We start from the raw sequence: 7,848 nt of genomic DNA, 5'->3' as shown, positions 1-7,848 counted from the left end.
CAAAATGTTGATTGGGACTGTTTGAATGGCGAGTAAATTCTGTTTCATCGTTCAACAATGGTTGCAAGCAAATGTTCTTGCTCAACGGCGCCTAAAGCCACCTGCTTGGAGTACCTCGTTACTAAGAAAGTGGAAAAGAGTGCAATAAACTCCTATGACGTCCCCACGCCTATGGAGCGGACGTCCTAACGTCTCTAACCAGCTCACCTCGTTCTTTTTATCTCAGGGTCGCGTATGACCTGCTTAGGGGAAGCATGATACCAAGCTGAAGCGGACAACTACAAAAGTAAACCAAATTCCATGCAGGGCTAGTACTTAAATAAAGAAAAAGAAGATATAGAGTAGAGTGGGGCAAGAGTGCGCGTGGGGTAAGAGTACGTTTTCGATTTTTTGAAGTAATAAAAAAAGATAAACTAGCAGCACTGCATCAGTTTGACAGGTATTCTGGCCAACTATTATCATGTGTAATTGTAAACGATTTGAATAAACAACAAGGAGATATGGAGTTAGATAACTTTTTGGTCATTTTGCTAAAAATAATTTGATTTCCGCAACTAGTATTTCATTACCATATATACGTTCAATCAGGTGAACATTATACCATTTCAATAACCTATTGTATAGAGTACTTTATGGTACAGAACACCAATCCGGTTCGTTTTCCAAGAAATCAAAACGATTACTTGAATAATTTTTGGGACTGTGGGGTAAAAGTACGCAGGAACCGGTGGGGTAAGAGTACGCATATGAATCTTCAAGTTATGATGTCAAACCCGTATCTCCGCCCGAAATAAGACTTCTTCCAAAGTGTAAAGATCCACAACTAAGAAAAAAGGGACAGAATTCGAATTAATCACAAGTTTTTAGGATGCGTTGAAGTAATTCGGTGTTAGAAAGGAATTAGCGAACAAAGCACTGAAGCACAATAATGAAATTGTATTAGGACTTGTTGTACACCTAAACATAGTACGAAAACACAATTTCATCTAAATGATAATTTCATTTAATCAAAAGAAACATTCATAAATTACGCATCGTTTAGCTGGGAGGGGTTGCGAGATGTGTGACGATCCATATAATGTTTAGAGGATTCATACAAATAGTGTAAGATGGGGGGGTGGTGATAAAATAGCCAAAATTTACGTTACGTGATTGGTGGACTTTCTTTAAGGAAAATGCCTATATACAAGCCACGCGAAACCTGATAAATATTTTTACCTCTGTAGTTTTTTGTATATATAAAAAAAAGGTTGTTCGAATGAAAGTGCATATTTTTAGGACCCCCTCCCCCTTTAAGAGTTACGTAATCTTTAAACATTCCGTAATATATGCTCATTAAACATCAATTAAATGTTATTAACTTTCATTTGTGTTAAAATATACTTAAAGCACATGATTGGATAAATGCGTACTCTTACCTCATTTCGATGCGCACTTTTACCCCACCGGTGGGGTAAGAGTGCGTTTTTCACTTGTCTTGCAATAAGGGTTCTACTAAAACGAATCTCAATAATTTCAATATTTTTTCCACTGGGTAACATAAAGGAAGAGTATATGAATCTTCGACACTGATTTGATATGCAGAAGCTTGCTTCATAAGGGCCACATGATCGATTGAAAACTAAGTGCGTACTCTTGCCCCACTCTACTCTACTGGTACATTTTAATTCAATTTTATTTGTAATTTGCTTTTCTTTCATTGTTAGGTTAGTGTTTTGTTAGTAATAACGTTGCGGCCGTTTGAGGAAGTGAGGGGAGGCATACCTTTGTAATTCGATCGGCGATCGCATGCGAGGGGATCGGTGTGCGATACAGGCTTGTACCGGGTCGGCGACGATTTGGTCCGGAAATACCATACGATCGGGGGGGGGGGATAGTTCTCGCTGCGTAGTCTTCGAAACTGGAATCGCTTACTTTCGGCCGCACAGGCTAGTGTCAGGCTTCTTTCCGTCTCGGCTCTGGTATTGCATACCTTTGTATTTTGGCCGATGAGATGGGCCACCGCTGGAAGGCAAGTCAATTTCTCCGGCGGTAGATCCCAGGGTCTAATCCAGCCCTTTACGGTGTCGAATCGTCCTTCGGCGTCGGGTGATACTAAATTTTCATCATGGTTGAGCTCTTACCTAACCGGAAGGAAACAACGAGTGGAAATCATTTCCCGTGTTTCATCGTCCTTCTGCAGTGCTTCTGGTGTACCCCAGGGGAGCAACTTGAGACCATTGTTGTTCACGTTATTCTTCAACGATGTCGCTGCTAAACTTGGACTTTGTAATTTGTAATGGATGTTGTAATCGATCATTTATGCTGACGATCTAAAAATTTATTTGGTGATTCGATCGGCTAACGATTGTCGCCGATTACAAAGTTTGCTGGATATCTTTGTTATCTGGTGTCATCGGAACCGACTTATTATCAGTGTTCCGAAATGTTTCGTGATGACGTTCCATCGATTGAAGGAGCTAATATTGTTCGATTACCGGATAGACGACACGATACTTGAAAGAGTTGAGATGGTTTCCTATCTTGGAGTCAGGCTGGATCCAAAGCTGACATTCAACTCTCATTATACTGCGATAATTTCCAAACCAAATCGTTAGCTGGGCTTTATTGCTAAAATTGCCAAAGATTTTACCGATCCATATTGCTTCAAGTCTCTGTATTGTGTGATTGTACGACCTATCTTTGAGGCCACTTCTATTGTGTGGACGCCAAATGATGTATCGTGGTCCCTAACGATTGAACGTGTTCAGTGGAGGTTCATTCGGATGGCATTACGCAGTTTGCTTTGGCGTGATCCAATGAATCTTCCAGCATACCCTGATCACTGTAAACTGCTTGGTATGGACACCCTAGAAAGAAGAAGAAGAGTGCAGCAGGCAACATTCGTTGCCAAGGTACTGAACAACGAAATTGTTTCTCCGCAGCTGCTTGCGCTACTGGACTTCCGCGCAATTAATCCAGGGTTGTTAACGTTAATTAACGATTAACGCCGTTTCGATAATCCGTTGACGTTGATTCTAACTTTTAACGAATATTCCGTTGATTTTTGAAAACGTTAATTAACGACAACGTTAACGCAATGCGTTAACGTTAACGTCTGCGTTATTTTCACGTTGATGATTGCAGTTGAATTCAAATTTCGGGATCGAAGCAAACTGTGCTCAAGGAAGGTTGATTTTTTTTTGCGTCAATTTTTTTCACTCTCGTTTTCTAGATTTTACTTTTTTTGTGATCAAAGTTTAATAGAAAAAGTGATCAAACAAATGGAAAGTGAAAACTCTGAGTCCCCGCCCCAGCACATTTTGAAAGTTGATTGGTTGATATGGATGCATATTGAGCCATCACACCGCTCAAGGTACAGAGTAACACAGTAATGTGTGTGAAGAGAGATCGGGATGGATTATAAGGACAAGGGCAGTAAGTTCATTCAAGTCAGTGGGAGGTAAGTCCCCTTAGGGCACGCGGAAAGGTGAGTGCAATTTTTTTTAGCTTTTTTTTGTAGTACGGTATCAAGTCCAGGAACTTTCAATTGGCCTTAATTGTGTTTGTCTTCAGATTTTGAAATGTTATTTTGTACTATTGACATTACTTCCGAATAAAACAGAATGCATGCTTTTTGTTGTGCATGTAAATTGACGAAAATAGTATGAATTAAGAGCACATTTTCCGTTCTTTCAAGGTCAGAATCAATAACGTTCATCTGATAAAAAGTTCTTAGATTATTGGCTGCATGAGCAGAACAACGATGATTATACTATTGCTTTATATGACGAATATTCGTAGATTGAAACAACCTAAGACAAGATCCATAAAGTACGTCACGCAAATATCAGCAGTTTCCAACCCCCTTCCCAAAGTGACAAAAGGACTTTTTGTATTAATCCTATAAAACTTTTGTATGCAACTATGTGTATCGAAATTGAACAACAGTCGATCGCGTTTGAATTACAAACATGTGCTTCTGCCTGTCGTATTGAGGCGGGTTTGCTTCTGCTACGACAATAGAGGCTTGTTTACAGCCGCTTGATCATTTATTCATCCACTTAGAATTCATCAAAATCATTATCATATCAGGGGGGAAGGGGAATTTAATTTCTTTTTGCTCTTTTTTCGTTTCAGAGAGCGAGCAAAGGCGCTTAAACCTAGGCTATTAGCCAGGGCAAGGCTAATACCTTCGCCCCATCCGAGGAAAATCATCGGCAAAGTCACTCCCAACGTATTTCCACAAATTTTCTATCATTTGCTTATAATGATACTCCTAAACCACATACCCTACCCACCATCCAATTCCTTGACATCTATGAGGGCGTCGGTGAGTCGCTGGCCTCTCGTTAAGTAGATGTCATATCATCATTTCCTTCCCTTTCCTAGTAACGGAGAAAATGGGCGTGGCCGGCAATGATAGCTTTCATATTTTATCATTTGGACCCCAATTGGATTTCCATTGAATCCCAAATGGAAATCCATAAGCAATTGGGGTAAGAAAGGTAAAGAATATACATGACAACTATCAGTATGCAATCTACGAAATACTCCGTTACAACGCAACGCAACGCAACGCAACGCAGTTGAATTCAAATTTCGAAATACTAAATTTTGTGTGTCTATTGTGTACCTTAGCATGATTTATCGACATTATTCGTGATGATATTGCTGCCCAAGCAATTTTTTCTTCATATTCCATGCCTAATTTTTAATACAAGATTTTTTCTGTATATTTTAGTTATGTACCGAAAATTGAATCATACAAGTTGGGGAAAAAATTTCATTACTGTCTAAGTAAATCTACCTTTCTCAAGGGGAAAAAATATATTTCAGTCAAATGATCGAATTAATAGCAAAATTAATAATTATGTACATATGTTCAAATATTCTATGAAACGTAACTGCAAAGACATTATTTTACAATTTGTTGTTAGCACACATAAGTGCTTGTATCTCCAAATTGGCATCTGACAAGTTTGCTCTATCGGCTTTAAAAATGCTTCCAACTAAAGAAAATAATCTTTCAACACTAGCGCTTGAAGGAAGAGCTGTGTTATAATACAAGAAAAGTTTTCCTAATCTTTTGAATGGTTTCTTGCTCTTCTCTCCGAAACAGTCTTCAATACTCGTCTGACTACTTGAAGAGAGAAATCGTGCAAGTTCCTCTTCTACTGATTCTTCATCGGGAATTGCAGAATGTCTTGAAAGCGTGGAATGGTTCAACCAGAAAACAACGAATCTTCATCTGGTTCTTCAAATCCGCCTGACCGTTCAGCTTCAAATGTTTGAAAGGAGTTATTGCAATGCACGTTCTCAGTGGCATGATGAACACACGGATGAGTGCCATCATCAACTGCTTTCATCTGCTTCAAAAGGAGGTCATGTATGATACCCTTAGATGAATGAACATTCAAGCCATCCCAATCAATTTTAAAACAAAGATCTTCTTCAGTCATCATACATCCAAATCTTCGCTCTGAATTTATTGATCGAATCATTTCATTCAATAAGGGAACGCAGTACTTTAATGGCTTTCCTTTCATTTTCCGACAAGCTTCTAACTGGCGGAGAAGACTATGCACAGTGGGTAAAAGATACCCCAAAAACATGTACTTTTCTTTTTGGAGTAAATTTAAGGCATATGCAACTGGGTGTGTTACCCATACATATTCCCGGAGATATGTTAACTCGGATGGAAGAAGCTATGGAAGTCCTGCTCGATCGATTACTTTCTCAACGTTTTCAACATTCTTGTCGTACAGCTCAAAGATCTGGAGAAAAAAAATCAATAAAGGCATCTCGACATACAACTAAGCATTCTAACCTGTTGTCTTGCTTTATATTCCGAATTCCACCTTGTTTTACAAGGCATAATAAAGCATACGCCTATTCCGGCCTTTATTATCTCCGCTACTGCAGACGATTTATTCTGTAGACGCCACCAAGTTTTCAATTTCTTTTGAACAGCTGCTTCCATTTTTGACAATGGACTGCTCTTCTCGCTTATGTTCTTGAACCCATCATGAGACGTCACTAAATTCAGAATGTGACTGGCACACCTTTGGTGAGGTGGGAGTAACACATCATTCTCGAATACTTCCAGATTCGTCAATAACTCATCGACATCTACTGATTCCAAGTAATCGGTTTCGTCGTCCTCATAATCAATCTCATCTGTAACAAGAACATACAAAAAATAATAATAAATGTTGCATCATGATTATTGAATTATATAATGGCTCATAAATGTTTTGCCTCGAGAAGTTGTAAAATATTTGATTTCTTTAATTCATTCATATGCAAGGCCAACTGTATTTAAAAGGTTGACTGACATTTTAACAATCAAATAATATAAACGAATAAAAACAAATTAAAACTTACCATTCAAAGGACTTCTTGCAGCAAAATCCTTAAAAGCTTTCCTGAGATTTGCTGCGCTATCTGTGATACATCGTCTCACCTTTTCTGCTATGGAAAAGTCGCGGTGTACCTTATCGATGGCCTCAGCGAGTGTCTCGGCAGTATGTCTTCCGTAAATTCTACGAAGCGCTAAAGCAGCCGATTTCCTTTCCATCGTAGTTTCATCTATCCAGTGCACCGTCATTCCAAGATAGCTTCTTCTGAATTTAGTCCAGCAATCGGCCGTCGTTGCCACATTGCTGGCATTTGCAAGCTGAGATTTCAAACCACCTAACACTCTTCGGAATCGGCCATCCAAACGCTGCATCAGTGTTTGGCGGCAACTAACGGTTATTTCTTTAGGTAGTCCTAGCAGAACTAGTCTCCTGAAAAAAAGGTGACTCTACGGTACGAAAAGCAAGTCCATCGTTGATAATGTATTCATCTACGGCATCATCAACATCTTCTTGAGTGACTGGCGCTTCCGGTTCATTTTCCGAACATCGGATTTTTTTTCTTCCGCTTTCAAACTCGTTTTTCAGCTGCTGATCCGCAAATTCGTGCTTCCGCTGATGAAGTGAATATGAGAATTATAGAACCTAGTTTACAGCTCAATGAAACTTACCTTAAGATGGCTTTTCAAATTCGAAGAAGATGTGAACGCACACTTTATCACACAATATTCTGGGTCGCACAATTTGCATCGAGCTTCAAAATTGTTCGTGCTCTTCTGCTGTACAAAATCGAAGTATATATTGAAGCCATCCCAAGGCATTCTTGTAGCTTCGTTCACGGCCATTTGAAATCTTGAAAATAGATTAGCTATAAAATGTCCGTGGAAATACTGACAATGACAAGCTTTCCTTGCTTCTACGACTATTTATACTCATGGGTAGTGTTTTTTCATTATCCATGGATACAAGGATTATCCATAGAAACGTATTGTTTACCAACGTAAATTAAAATCAACGCCAAGATAACGTGATTCGATAGCGTTGATTCAACGCAAATCGTTGACGCTGACGATAACAACCTTGCAAATCAACGCAACGCCGTTGACGTTAATTTATGCAAAAGTTAACGTTAACGGCGTTAATCGTTGATTAACGTTAACAACCCTGAATTAATCGTCCCCTCCGGCAACGATCATTGCTACAGGACTGATTCCATCGAACAGCATTCGCATACAATGAGCCGCTATCGTCGATGAAGATGGAGGAAGCCTACATCAGACTGAAGAGGGAGGCTAAGCGGATCGGACTAGTCATCAACACGTCGAAGACAAGTGAGATCAAGGTTTTTCTGAATCGTTTTGGGATCCCAATCAACTGTTCAAAATATGGGCTCGGTTGGTTGCGTCCTCGCTCTCCGCATTGCGTTTTAAATTTATATGGAGACTAATATGAAAAAACGTATTTTTTTACATTTTTGCTCTTAACAGCTTCAATTTATCGTCAATGCCGA

The sequence above is a fragment of the Armigeres subalbatus genome, chromosome 3 (assembly GCF_024139115.2).
Source record: "Armigeres subalbatus isolate Guangzhou_Male chromosome 3, GZ_Asu_2, whole genome shotgun sequence".
NCBI classification, from domain to species: domain Eukaryota; kingdom Metazoa; phylum Arthropoda; class Insecta; order Diptera; family Culicidae; genus Armigeres; species Armigeres subalbatus.
This window is presented reverse-complemented; position numbering follows the sequence as displayed.